Raw genomic sequence first — 14613 nt, forward strand, 5'->3', positions numbered from 1 at the left:
AACAGAAGGCGCGGCAACTAATGTTTGATAGATATTAAATTTTTTTGATATATTTTTAACAAAAGAACTATATACTGATTAATAAGTTTGTTTGATGTTTTAAATAAAATGATGTTGTAGATATTAAGTTCTTATTGAATCATTTTTCCCTTATATTTTTGATGCAAACGATTTGATTCAAATATGAGTTATAAAGTAGTTGATATGATTGTTTGAATGTTTAAATAAAGTAATATTTTAAATGGTAATATCTTTCTGAATCTTTTTATATTTATAATTTTGATGCAAAAATGTTGATACAAAATTATAGATATAATTATTTTTAATAATATCTAAAATTTGATTTACAAAAATAAACAATTTTGCTTCATTAATTTATGAATGAAATATTTTAATAAAATGTTTGATAGGTTGATTAAAATGATGTTCAAAACATCAAGTTCTTTTTTATTCTTTATATATAAATATTTTTTTGATGCAAAATTTTTGATCCAAAATATTATTTATAAGTTTTTAATAAAATTAAATGGTGTTATAAATGATAATATCTTTTTAAATTTCTATATTTCTTTGATTCAAAAACTTTGATAAAAAAATAGTTATTCAACATAAAATATATTAAAAATCAAAAAATATTAGTGGAATAAGAACAATTTTGGTTCATGACTTTATACATGACATTTTTAATATAATGTAAGGAATTTAATTTGTAAAATCATAATAAAAGTTTGAAAAAATGAAATTGCATCATCAAACTATAAATAAAATACGGTTCAAAAAAATATAAAATTTTGCATTAACTATAATACTATTTATCTTAAAAACACGTTGGGCCACAACCTTGATACTTTTATACTTGGACAATGCTTAAAAACATGGGCCACATACTAACATACATAACATTTTATTTTATGAATAATTTGATTCAAAAACATTATAAAACACAATTTTGTATCATATCATAAGTGGATCATAAATTACCATATAATGATGATCATTAAAAAAAATATACATATAAATTTATACATAAAACAAACAAACATACTTATATAGACTTACTTAGCATCATTATAAACCAACATTTCTTTCATAGCATAAGTGTATCATAGTTTACCATATCATGGTGATCATCAAAAACAAAAAACAAAACATACATTTAAATTCTAAACAGAAAACAAACAAGGATACTTACATAGTCTTCCTTATCAAATCACATAAAAACCAAAATATTTTCAAAAGCAGACACATCAAATAATCAGAGAACACCTATTGCTTTAACCCTGCCTTCAACTTCATGTAAATGACTTTCAGTGTAAATCTTCTTCCTCTTATAGCTTGATAGTTTATCATAATCCTCAAGAGTTGTAACAAAAGAAGCTTTGCACAAATTCATGTCTGACAACAACATCTTACAAACATATTTCTTCCTCATTTCAGACAACTGCATCTTTTGACTGGTACACTTAGGCAGAAAATCAGCATCTAACTTCTCCACTCCACCACCACGATAAACGTCCATGTGTCTCATCGGAAATAACCCACAGTCCACCACATTGTCTTTAGTTTGTCAATCCATCTGAAACCTTTCCATCTTCATTATTTTGAATGAAACGACTCTAGGATGATCCAAAATACTCAAATACCTTTTAAACATTGTCTTATGCATAAACATTTTTTTTATTAGTATAAAAAACAAACAAACAAATAAATATAAACTAAAATAAAAATAATTACCAAATTATCAAGAAAACCCCGATATTTTGTAGGGATCCCTCATGTAGTCATGTTGTTATCAATCATTTTCATCTTTCCATTTATCAAATAAAAAACAATAAAAAAGTAATGTTCTTTCCTAAGAATAGGAAAGAATACATGTTGAAAAAATAAAATGTTAAAAACTAATATATATATATATATATATATATATATATATAATTTAAATAACAAAATATAAAAATAATTAATTAACATACCAAATTAACATGTAAACTTTTAACATGGGGAAACTTTTCCAAACGACTTTGAATTATGTCTACAAATCGTGCATTGATACTATCCGTCTTCTTGAAAACAATATTTGTCTAACAAAATGAAAAAAAATTAGAAAATATAAAATATAAATAAAAATTATAAAAAACAATACGGATCATACCATAAGTGAGCATGGTATGAAAAACCTTGAAGGAGTAGTATGACCTTTATATTTTTCCAAATCATTTAGAAAAGCAGACCATAAATCAATAACACCTCTGTGAATGCTACAACCCGGTATGAGAGACTCCATCACGGATCTTATACGAGCAAATCCATTGGTAGATTTATAGACTTTTTCCCTAGAAAAATTAAGATTATAAAAACATATACTAAACATTTAAGATAAAAAAAATTAAGATTATAAAAAAACATCAATAAGGAAATACCTGGGATTACGCATCACCAAAAACAAAGAAACCGTAACCCTTTCTTCCAAACGTGAAATACGTTTAGTTATATCAACTTCTTTTTTATTGTAAGGTGAACAAAGTGTTGGATTAGTGTCTAAGCCCGTAACTATATTTGGTATGTACTTGACCCGGTTGTGCATGGTCCTTTTGGGTTACCTTCACCAAAGCAACTTGACAAGGTAATTTAAAGAAAGAGAGAGCATATTATGGTTTATTAATATATTATAAGAATAATATATTAAAGGAGAAATCATATTTATTTAATTAGTATTAGTCATAAATTAATTAGGAATTAATTTGGTGACTAAAAGAGATTAATTAAATAAAGGGGCATAAACTGTCAAATGTGTGATAGTTGAGTTTTGGGCTGGGAAACCTAATGGACTAAGGGGGAACGAAATTATGATGAAGGATCATCATATTTTCGTCCAAGGCCTTGTTCCAGAAGGTTCCTTGGGCTGCTTCGTGACTAAGCTGTCCATTAGGGTTTAGACTGAAACCCTAGCAGCCTACAGTCTAAATAAGACCCCTAGCCTTCAATTTTCGGCTGACTTGCTTTCAAAGAGAAACCCTAGGCCGAAATTAAGCATCCTCCCTCCTCTCTCATAGTTTCCTTCTTGCTTGTGGTGTTTGTAAGCCATTAGAGGAGTTACAATTGTGACTCTAAGCTCCAAGAAAGAAGATTCAAGCTTCCATTGAAGAGGTAAACATCTAGATCTGATGTAATATGTTAATTTCGAAATTATGTATGCTAGATTAGGGTTTATAAGTCTTGGATTCATTGCAGGTACAATAGAGAAACCTAGATCCAAGCATTAGGGTTTGTATGAGCACATAGGATTGTTCTTATGTATAAAACCCATCAGTGGTATCAGAGCCTTGATTGGTTTCTGTTGTATGAATGCTTTCTGTGTTTAACATGCTGAAAATCATTTTTCTGGCTTCTGTTCGACTGGACTCGGCGAGTCACTTGATGGACTCGGCGAGTCAGCCCAACTCGGCGAGTCCATGAGTGACTCGGCGAGTCGGATCGTCAGACAGAGGCAATATCGGGATTTCTTGCTGTTTTTGCTATGGAATAGTTACCTAATATGTTTTTACTGATAAAATTCGAATTTTGATGATTTTGTGAGACTATCCTTGCCAAAAACAAAAGATATTTATCAATTAATTAGATAATAAATTCCTTATTTGATTAAAATTATTTGAATTAATTGGATAACTTATCTTGCAAGAAATTGAATTAGGTCAAATATAGATAATCACTAAATTAATTGTTTGATTTATATTATTTGTTATTTGATCCCTTGTGTTTTGAAAAGTTCAAAACTTGTCCTCAAGTTTTGAAATTTAAATTTTGTGATTAAAAGTTTAATTTTGAATGATTTAAATTTCAAACCCTTAGAATTTTACAAGTTTAAAATTCAACACTATACTATTATATTCTTACAAGATTAATAAATATATATGTATAAGAATAAGCTAGTCTTATCGCTAGTAGGCCTCATTCACGAAGCCAGTCTATAAGGTGGGTATAAGGTTGCTGCCTATAAAATGGCGCTTAATGGGTGTACACTCACACCCACCGCTTGCTTGAATGATGGAGGGTCGTTAGCTAACGGATAGGATAGGGCACTTAATTCCTCATTATAAGTATAATGAATATTGCAAAGTAACTACAATGTTTTTCAAATTCCCATCTTAGTTACTTTAGGGTAAAATGTGAAAATGATGCTATTCCATGGAATTACACTTCGTACCCTTGTCAAACGTTAGTGGAGCGTGCGTGGCTAACCGGCACACTAATTTGGGATTGACATTGGTGGCGAAGGGTGGCTCGATGTTTATCATAGATCAATGGAGCGCGCGTGGCTAACCGGCACATTGATTAGGTGATAGAGACATTGAGTGCACCATGTCGATTCGCATGGTTATTCACAACTTGTTTGCGATCCTCGGTATCCCAGTCGCAAATTTGAAGTGCATATCGAGATTTAAACATGCCATTGAAATGTTCAATGAATCTCAAAAGAAATCTAGGAATTTTCAAATACATTTAAAACTTAATCTCTTTTCGTTTTTCATGGTGAAAATTAGTGAATCGTCATTCACTTACCTTCAAATTATTTACTTTTAGATTACGACATCCCTTTTCTAAGTTGTAAATAATGTTGTTGGATCCTAGCCCTAATTTCTCATTTGGGTGTTAAATTGGGGATTCATTTCTAATCAAACTTTGTTCCTTTCTATTTCAGATGTCTAACGCAAACGCAAACAACAACGCTTCTGGGTCATTCTCGCTGATGAACCTATGTCAAAAGGTGACATTTGATGGGTCGAATTTCAACGAGTGGATGAGATACATTCGCATGATAACTCGCTACGAGGACAATGTGACATCCCCATTTTTCACGGCCAGAAAAGACCGATTTTGTTTATGCTTTATAAAAATCAGAGTACCCCTTTTAATAAAAATGCTGCGGAATTTGTTCCCAGAAAAACATGATAAATACGTTATCAAAGCATTTCCGAAGAAATGTATTTTTATCCATTTTAAAACATTTGGGATGTCATCGTCAATACAGAAACATAAGCATAAACAGAACTTACATTCATTTACACTTGTGATCTACATCTCTTTTAAATCCCTCAGTGTAAAGTAGCTTCATATCGACACATGTGATACAAATAAGCTTGAGTGGGTCAGGTTAGGAAACCTGGTGAGTACATAGGGTTTTCAACCCACAATAATTTAATTATTATGTTTAAACATCAACAATCAACCCAATTACCCATCCCCATTATCTTCCTTACTCTTAAGGATCTACCCTAAGAATCATCTATCATGCATTCGTTCATTTCGAAGCCCATTGCTTCCAGGGTTTATATGATAGGCACTAAGTCCATAGCTGCCAATGCTTGTTCATAAAGCACTAATTCCATAGCTGCTAAAGTTCATTCATCGGGTACTAAATCCATAGCTACCGGTGTTCAGCTAATAGGTACTAAATCCATAGCTACCAACGTTTATTTAAAAGGTACTAAGTCCATAGCTACCAATGTTTATTCTATAGGCACTAAGTCCATAGCTGCCGATGTTATTTGTTAAGCACTAAGTCTATAGCTGCCAATGTTCACTCGTATCATCTTTCATCTCTCCTACCCATGTTTTACCCAACATATTCGTAGATATAAAATACATATACATTTTAAATTATTTAAAACATGTATAAAATCGTTCATCCAGCATAGAAAGCAAGTATTCAAATAATATGCCCACATACCACGTAATTTATATAAAATACTTCATATTTATGTGTAAGATGAAAGTAACTATGCACTCACCTGCAATGGTGGTGACTCGGTACTCGGACAGCACTTCGTTTACTTTAAAACGAATTTCCGTTGGCAAAACCTTGTATCATTTCCACTAGAGTTTAGTTTAATGTTCAACGAGACTAATTAATAGTCCAACTATTATTACTATTATATAAGCGTTAAACAATACTCTTCACCCGCTATGTACAGACAGGGGCCAGACATGAAACACCCGAGGGCAGGATCATTTTCGCATATAGCACTTCTGAAATCCAACAACCCAGGTGGACCTTCAAACCGGATTCCCCGTACCGCGAGTGGTTAAAAAGATATTATAACGACACTTATATAACTCGTAATAATAGCTCAAATAATTATTATAAGGTCCTAATAATGTTACTATATTTAAATAAAAGCTATATTAAAACTTAGGTACGCGTATCTTACCTACGAGGGGGTTCGGCTAGGAGCCGCGCTCTGAAGGGGCAGAACTTCCGAGCCGAAAGCTCTTCTTCTCGGAGCCGTCGAGCGCTCCGGGGCTTTCTTCTAGCGCTAGGGGAGTTTTGGGAGGTTTAGAGAGAGAGTAGAGAGAGAAGGGTGGAGGTGTGAAGAAATGAGGGTGGAAGGGGTTGTATTTATAGGCTGAAATATGGCTGAAATTAGTGCCACATGTCACCATCTAGTGGCAAACCTTGGGGAGAAAGCAATGGCCAAGATTGTGCCACGTCACCCCTTTTGCAGCAGCACCCTGCCGACTTCTAAACCCCATAACTTTCGCATACGAGCTCCGATTTTGGCGTTCTTTATATCCACGCGTAGGTAAAAATAAGATCTACAACTTTCATTTTGACTCTGTCGGTTAATTCTCGACCGATCTTAAATTTAACAGTACGAGGAGATTATACTGTTAAATGTCCGCGTAAAATTCATAACTTCTACATACGGACTCCATTTTCGTGTGTCTTTTTACCGTTGAGTTCCTATTAATGAGATCTTCAATTCTCCTTTAGGTCGCGTAGGCTAAAAACCGCTCGATCTAAAATTCGAGTTTCGGGCCGTGCACTGCTATGCCAAATCTTATAAAATTAATAACTTCCTCATACAAAGTCAGATTTGGACGTTCTTTTTATGGACGCTCTCGGTTTAACATATTCTACGACTTTCGTTTAGATTACTAAGGCTAAAAAGTCCTCTATCGTAAATTCACTATTTACGTCTCCTGGTGCCGTGCCGGTTTTGCCGTAAAACTTCGACGGGCCATAACTTTTTCGTTATAACTCGGATTTCGGCGTTCTTTATATGTACGGAACCCTTATAACATATACTATGACTTGGTTAAGATTATTCATTCTAAATAATCTTCTATTAAAAAGTCATTTTTGACGCTTATCGTCTCTAAATTGACTAGCCCGAATCTGCGGGCGTTACAATTATCTCCCCCTTAGGATGATTACATCCCGGAATCATCAACGAAACAGGGTTGTATAATGACTCCATACGTTATCTCTTCATCCTAGGTAATAACCGTAACTTCTATGTTTCTTCGAATGCGTATCTAACTCCTGGTCTTCTTGACTGCAAGCGGTGCTTGATATTGCACCCGTTCTCTATGTCTTGTTACACTTTCAATCATGACCTTCATGTCACAAACTTGCTCTTTATCAGAGACTCCTTCTTCTTCTTAACAAACATAAGATAAGTTTATTTGATTTCCACGATAGACCGATGGGTCACGTTCTAATGAACTTTCATCTTATGTTGCAACGCTCAGACTCAGGTCTTTTAGAGTCAAATTCCGGAATTGGATATACTTTCCTTCATGTTCTAATGTGATATAATCACATTTTAACATGTAGCATTTCTAGCTACCAAATTCTTTAACAACGAGCACGATACTTCTATTGATCGCTTCGATTTCACTTCAATCTTCTGGCTTAAGTTAGATGCTACATCGAACTTGGTTCTCTGAACCACGTAACATACTCATCTTAGTCGGACTCAATTTGATATGACCACTAGGGTCGAAACAACAATCATACTTGAATAAAACGGAATCAACTACTAGCTTCTTGGTAACCTTGTGACTTTCCCTGATCCAAGTGTGAGTCCTGTGCTTCCGGTAGTATAGGCCTCTACTACCTTTCACACCTACTCATACTCGTCCCAAGTATTGTCTCGCAGTTCTCCAAGTTATTATCACAAAAAAACAATTTTAACACATACAAATGTGTCCAAAGAATCATATAATTTTCCCTAGACTCTACTAGGACTTCTTCCATGCGTATCTTCAATCATCAACTCTGCTTCAAATCGGTTGGTGATGGAAATGTCAGACGATGGGATAACTTCATGGATTATACCAAAAATATTTCTTTCTGCTAATCGAATTTGTACTTCTCCCGTACTAGACATATTAGTTATTAAACACATTCTAAAGGCAAGATATCACTCTTACGATATCTTCTGATAGGTATCATTCACTATCGTAAGCCTTCTCATTTCCTCCATTTATTCAATTCGCTACGAGTCTTCACCAAAGCATTATGTTCACGGAAGCATGCGTTCAGTGTAGCGAGACGAGAATATAGATATAGAAGATTTAGACGCGTATTCCTCCTTATTACTCCGAAAAGTTACATGTCAGTTCTAATATCGTAATTAAACGTTTAGAAACCTGAGCACATAAAATTTCCAGATCTGGTCGGCAACAGACCATAGATCTGATCAAACGATAACATAAAGCATCACAAATCATTTAGCACATAAAAGCATTTTAGGCATCTTCCCTAATTAAGCTAGTGCTTGTGTCTATTCAGGTGTACTTCCTAAAATATATTAGACACACTCCTCACGATCATCGCTTAGCATTCTAAGTTTAAGTCTAGAAATAAATCCTTATTCGTAGTTCGCTTAAACTAATTCTCTGATACCAACTGTGACATCCCCATTTTTCACGGTCAGAAAAGACCGATTTTGTTTATGCTTTATAAAAATCAGAGTACCTCTTTTAATAAAAATGTTGCGGAATTTGTTCCCAGAAAAACATGATAAATACGTTATCAAAGCATTTCCGAAGAAATGTATTTTTATCCATTTTAAAACATTTGGGATGTCATCGTCAATACAGAAACATAAGCATAAACAGAACTTACATTCATTTACACTAGTGATCTACATCTCTTTTAAATCCCTCAGTGTAAAGTAGCTTCATATCGACACCTGTGATACAAATAAGCTTGAGTGGGTCAGGTTGGGAAACCTGGTGAGTACATAGGGTTTTCAACCCACAATAATTTAATTATTATGTTTAAACATCAAACAATCAACCCAATTACCCATCTCCATTATCTTCCTTACTCTTAAGGATCTACCCTAAGAATCATATATCCTGCATTCGTTCATTTCGAAGCCCATTGCTTCCAGGGTTTATATGATAGGCAATAAGTCCATAGCTGCCAATGCTTGTTCATAAAGCACTAATTCCATAGCTGCTAAAGTTCATTCATCGGGTACTAAATCCATAGCTACCGGTGTTCAGCTAATAGGTACTAAATCCATAGCTACCAACGTTTATTTAAAAGGTACTAAGTCCATAGCTACCAATGTTTATTCTATAGGCACTAAGTCCGTAGCTGCCGATGTTATTTGTTAAGCACTAAGTCTATAGCTGCCAATGTTCACTCATATCATCTTTCATCTCTCATCATTCATCTACCCATGTTTTACCCAACATATTCGTAGATATAAAATACATATACATTTTAAATTATTTAAAACATGTATAAAATCGTTCATCCAGCATAGAAAGCAAGTATTCAAATAATATGCCCACATACCACGTAATTTATATAAAATACTTCACATTTATGTGTAAGATGAAAGTAACTATGCACTCACCTGCAATGGTGGTGACTCGGTACTCGGACAGCACTTCGTTTACTTTAAAACGAATTTCCGTTGACAAAACCTGTATCATTTCCACTAGAGTTTAGTTTAATGTTCAACGAGACTAATTAATAGTCTAACTATTATTACTATTATATAAGCGTTAAACAATACTCTTCACCCGCTATGTACAGACAGGGGCCAGACATGAAACACCCGAGGGCAAGATCATTTTCGCATATAGCACTTCTGAAATCCAACAACCCAGGTGGACCTTCAAACCGGATTCCCCGTACCGCGAGTGGTTAAAAAGATATTATAACGACACTTATATAACTCGTAATAATAGCTCAAATAATTATTATAAGGTCCTAATAACGTTACTATATTTAAATAAAAGCTATATTAAAAATTAGGTAGGCGTATCTTACCTACGAGGGGGTTCGGCTAGGAGCCGCGCTCTGCAGGGGCAGAACTTCCGAGCCGAAAGCTCTTCTTCTCGGAGCCGTCGAGCGCTCCGGGGCTTTCTTCTAGCGCTAGGGGAGTTTTGGGAGGTTTAGAGAGAGAGTAGAGAGAGAAGGGTGGAGGTGTGAAGAAATGAGGGTGGAAGGGGTTGTATTTATAGGCTGAAATATGGCTGAAATTAGTGCCACATGTCACCATCTAGTGGCAAACCTTGGGGAGAAAGCAATGGCCAAGATTGTGCCACGTCACCCCTTTTGCAGCAGCACCCTACCGACTTCTAAACCCCGTAACTTTCGCATACGAGCTCCGTTTTTAACGTTCTTTATATCCACGCATAGGTAAAAATAAGATATACAACTTTCATTTTGACTCTGTCGGCTAATTCTCGACCGATCTTAAATTTAACAGTACGAGGAGATTATACTGTTAAATGTCCGCGTAAAATTCATAAATTCTACATACGGACTCCGTTTTCGTCTGTCTTTTTACCCTTGAGTTCCTATTAATGAGATCTTCAATTCTCCTTTAGGTCGCGTAGGCCAAAAACCGCTCGATCTAAAATTCGAGTTTCGGGTCGTGCACTGCTGTGCCAAATCTTATAAAATTAATAACTTCCTCATACGAAGTCAGATTTGGGCGTTCTTTTTATGGACGCTCTCGGTTTAACATATTCTACGACTTTCGTTTAGATTACTAAGGCTAAAAAGTCCTCTATCGTAAATTCACTATTTACGTCTCCCGGTGCCGTGCCGGTTTTGCCGTAAAACTTCGACGGGCCATAACTTCTTCGTTATAACTCGGATTTCGGCATTCTTTATATGTACGGAACCCTTGTAACATATACTATGACTTGGTTAAGATTATTCATTCTAAATAATCTTCTATTAAAAAGTCATTTTTGACGCTTATCGTCTCTAAATTGACTAGCCCGAATATGCGGGCGTTACAGACAAAGAATATGTCCTCGATGAGAAACTGGAAAAGATCAATCCAGAAGTTGCTACTCCTGAAGAAATGGCCGCCTTGAGGCCCACGAGCGTGATGCTACGAAAGTTCATTGCATCATACTGGCCATCATGAACCTCGAACTCCAAAAGTCCTATGAGGACATGTATCCATATGAGATGCATCAAGATTTGTTGGACAGGTACCACCAAAGTGCGAGGCAAGAGCGCTATGAGATCATTACCAACATGATCACCGCTAGGATGGGGAGTGGAGAATCACTAACCGCCCATTTGCAAAGGATGCAAAGGTATGTTGATCGTCTTCTCAAACTTAATGTTAAGTTTGATGAGGATTTGGCTATCGACATCATCCTCCACTCCTTGCCTTCCTGCTACAACCAGTTCAGAATGACCTACCATATGAACAAGGAAGAGGTCACCCTGAGTAAACTTCAAGGGCTCCTGAGGACTGCTAAGAGCAACCTCAAGGACAAATCTATTGCATCATCCTCTACTGTAGCTGCTCCTGTGTTGGCAATTGGCCAAGGAAAGGGTAAATAGAGGAAGGCTCCTTCTAAGAGCCACCAAAAGGGTAAGACCCTAGATGGTTCCTCTTCTAGTGGGACCAAAGCAGGTTCTGTTAAGCCCTCTTCTGACCCTAAGGAAGCAGAGTGCTTCTACTGCCACCAGAAGGGCCACTGGAAACGAAGTTGCCCTAAATATCTGCAAGATATTAAGGATGGGAAGATAAAGCCCACCTTTGCAGGTATGTATTCAATTAAATCTAATAACTCATCACTTGCTACTTCATGGGTCCTTGATACTGGATGTGGTTTCCACATTTGTTCTTATTTGCAGGGGCTAAGAAAAAGTAGGGAAGTGGAGCATGGGAGAATAAACTTGGTCATGGGAAACAAGAAGTCGTCACCAGTAACCAAGATCGGAGTTTATTCTTTAGTGTTAAGTAATGGGTTAGGACTAGATTTAAGTAATTGTTGCTATTCGCCAGATATGGCAAGGAACATCATTTCTTTTCATGGATTATATAGACAAGGTTTCAGATATTCATTTGATAATAGCAATGGTTCTATTAATGTTTATTTGAATGGTGTTTTTTTATTTCAATGCATTACCTTGTAATGGGATTTATGAATCTGTGTTGATTGTAGATAATTTAGGAAATGATGTCTTGAATATTGATTCGTCGAATAGTTTGGACAAAGGATGCTTGTGGCATTGTCTCCTTGGCCATGTTAACAAGAAACACATAGCCCAAATCCAAAAGGATGGAGTCTTAGAGTCATTTGACCTTAGGGACGATGACGTGTGTGAATCTTGTTTACTTGGGAAGATGACCAAGTCACCATTTACTGGTGCATGTGAAAGGGATGAGGGTGTATTGGATCTCATACATACTGATGTATGTAGACCCTTTAGATCCACCACAAGGGACGCTTGTCGCTTCTACGTGACTTTTACAGATGATTATAGCAGATATGGATATATCTACTTAATCAAGCAAAAGTCAGAAACCTTTGAAAAGTTCAAAGAGTTTAAGAATGAAGTAGAGAATCAGTTGGGCAGGAAAATCAAGATGCTTCGATCTGATCGAGGGGGAGAGTACCTAAGTCTTGAGTTTCACGACTATCTATAAGAACGCGGAATAGTTTCACAATTGACGCCTCCTAGAACGCCACAATTGAATGGTGTGGCTGAGAGACGTAATCGAACCTTGTTGGACATGGTTCGTTCTATGATGAGTCGTGCTTCGTTATCAATCTCATTCCGGGGGTATGCCTTAGAGACTGCCGCCCATATCCTTAACTTAGTTCCCACCAAGAAGGTTGCCAAAACACCTCACGAGATGTGGACAGGGAAAGCTCCCTCGTTAGCACATATCAAGGTTTGGGGTTGTGAAGCTTTCGTAAGACGAGAGACTCACGACAAGCTAGAACCTCGTAGTGAGAAGTGTTATTTCATCGGCTATCCACATAAGTCTTTTGGCTATCTCTTCTATAGACCAAGTGACAATGTTGTCTTTGTTGCTAGGAGAGGGGTTTTTAGAGAAAGAGAACTCATAAGTCAAGGAGACAGTGGGAGTCAGATTGACCTTGAAGAGCTTCAAGAGTCAGGAGATGAAGGAACCTCTGACACTGGCGTTCAACCTGAGGAGGAAACTCCTGTTGAACCAATTGACCAGTCCTTACCTCTTAGATGTTCGAGTAGAGTTATTGTTCCACCCCAGTTTTATGGTTTCCATATTACTACTGACGGGGATACGTTTATTAGTGATAGTACACTAATAAATCTGGACGAACCTAATAGCTACAAGGAAGCCATGGCAGGCCCAGAGTCTGCTAAATGGAAAGAGGCAATGGACATCGAGATTCAGTCCATGTATGACAACCAAGTTTGGAATTTGGTTGATAATGTACCAGGTCGTAAGACAGTCGGGTGCAAGTGGATCTTCAAGAAGAGGACGGACATGGATGGGAAAGTGCACACTTATAAAGCGTGATTGGTCGCGAAGGGCTTTACTCAAACTCCTGGAGTTGACTATGATGAGACCTTCTCGCCGGTTGCTAAGATAAAGTCTATTAGGGTAATGCTCGCAATAGCTGCATTTCATGACTATGAAATATGGCAGATGGACGTTAAAACTGCTTTCCTTAATGGGAAGTTGGTTGAGGATGTTTACATGAATCAGCCAGAGGGTTTTGTCGATGCGAAGCATCCCAATAGAGTGTGCAAGCTTGAGAAATCCATTTATGGATTGAAGCAAGCATCTCGCAGATGGAATCTTTGTTTTGACGAAAAGGTCAAAGAGTTTGGTTTTCTGTGAAACGAAGATGAGTCATGTGTATATGTCAAGGCCAGTGGGAGTATAGTGAGCTTCCTCGTATTGTATGTCGATGACATACTACTCATAGGACACGATATCCCAACCTTGCAGGAGGTCAAGTCCTGGCTTGGGAAGTGCTTCGCTATGAAGGACCTCGGAGAAGCTGCATATATTCTGGGAATAAGGAAAGTGAGAAACAGAAGTAAGAGACTGATAGGACTCAGTCAGGATACATACTTGGAAAAGGTACTAAAGCGTTTTAGTATGGAAAATTCCAAGAAAGGGGAGTTGCCAATTCAATGCAATACCAAACTGAGTAAGACTCAGAGCCCGAGTACAGAGGCAGAGATAGCTGATATGAGCCGAGTACCTTACGCTTCCGCGGTTGGCTCGATTATGTACGCTATGATCTGTACTCGCCCTGATGTGGCCTTCGCTTTGAGCATGGTCAGCAGATATCAAGGGAACCCTGGTAGAACACATTGGATTGCTGTCAAGAATATTCTTAAGTACCTACGAAGGACCAAGGAATGGTTTCTAGTCCTCGGTGGGAGTGATGACTTAAGGGTGCGAGGGTACAGTGATGCTAGTTTTCAGACGGATCGGGATAATTACCGATCGCAGTCGAGCTGGGTCTTTACCCTGAACGGAGGAGCAGTGACTTGGAAAAGTTCCAAGCAAGAGACCGTAGCTGATTCAACGTGCGAATCAG

The sequence above is a fragment of the Lactuca virosa genome, chromosome 7, assembly GCF_052849685.1.
Source record: "Lactuca virosa cultivar CGN04683 chromosome 7, Lactuca_virosa_CGN04683_v6, whole genome shotgun sequence".
NCBI lineage: Eukaryota > Viridiplantae > Streptophyta > Magnoliopsida > Asterales > Asteraceae > Lactuca > Lactuca virosa.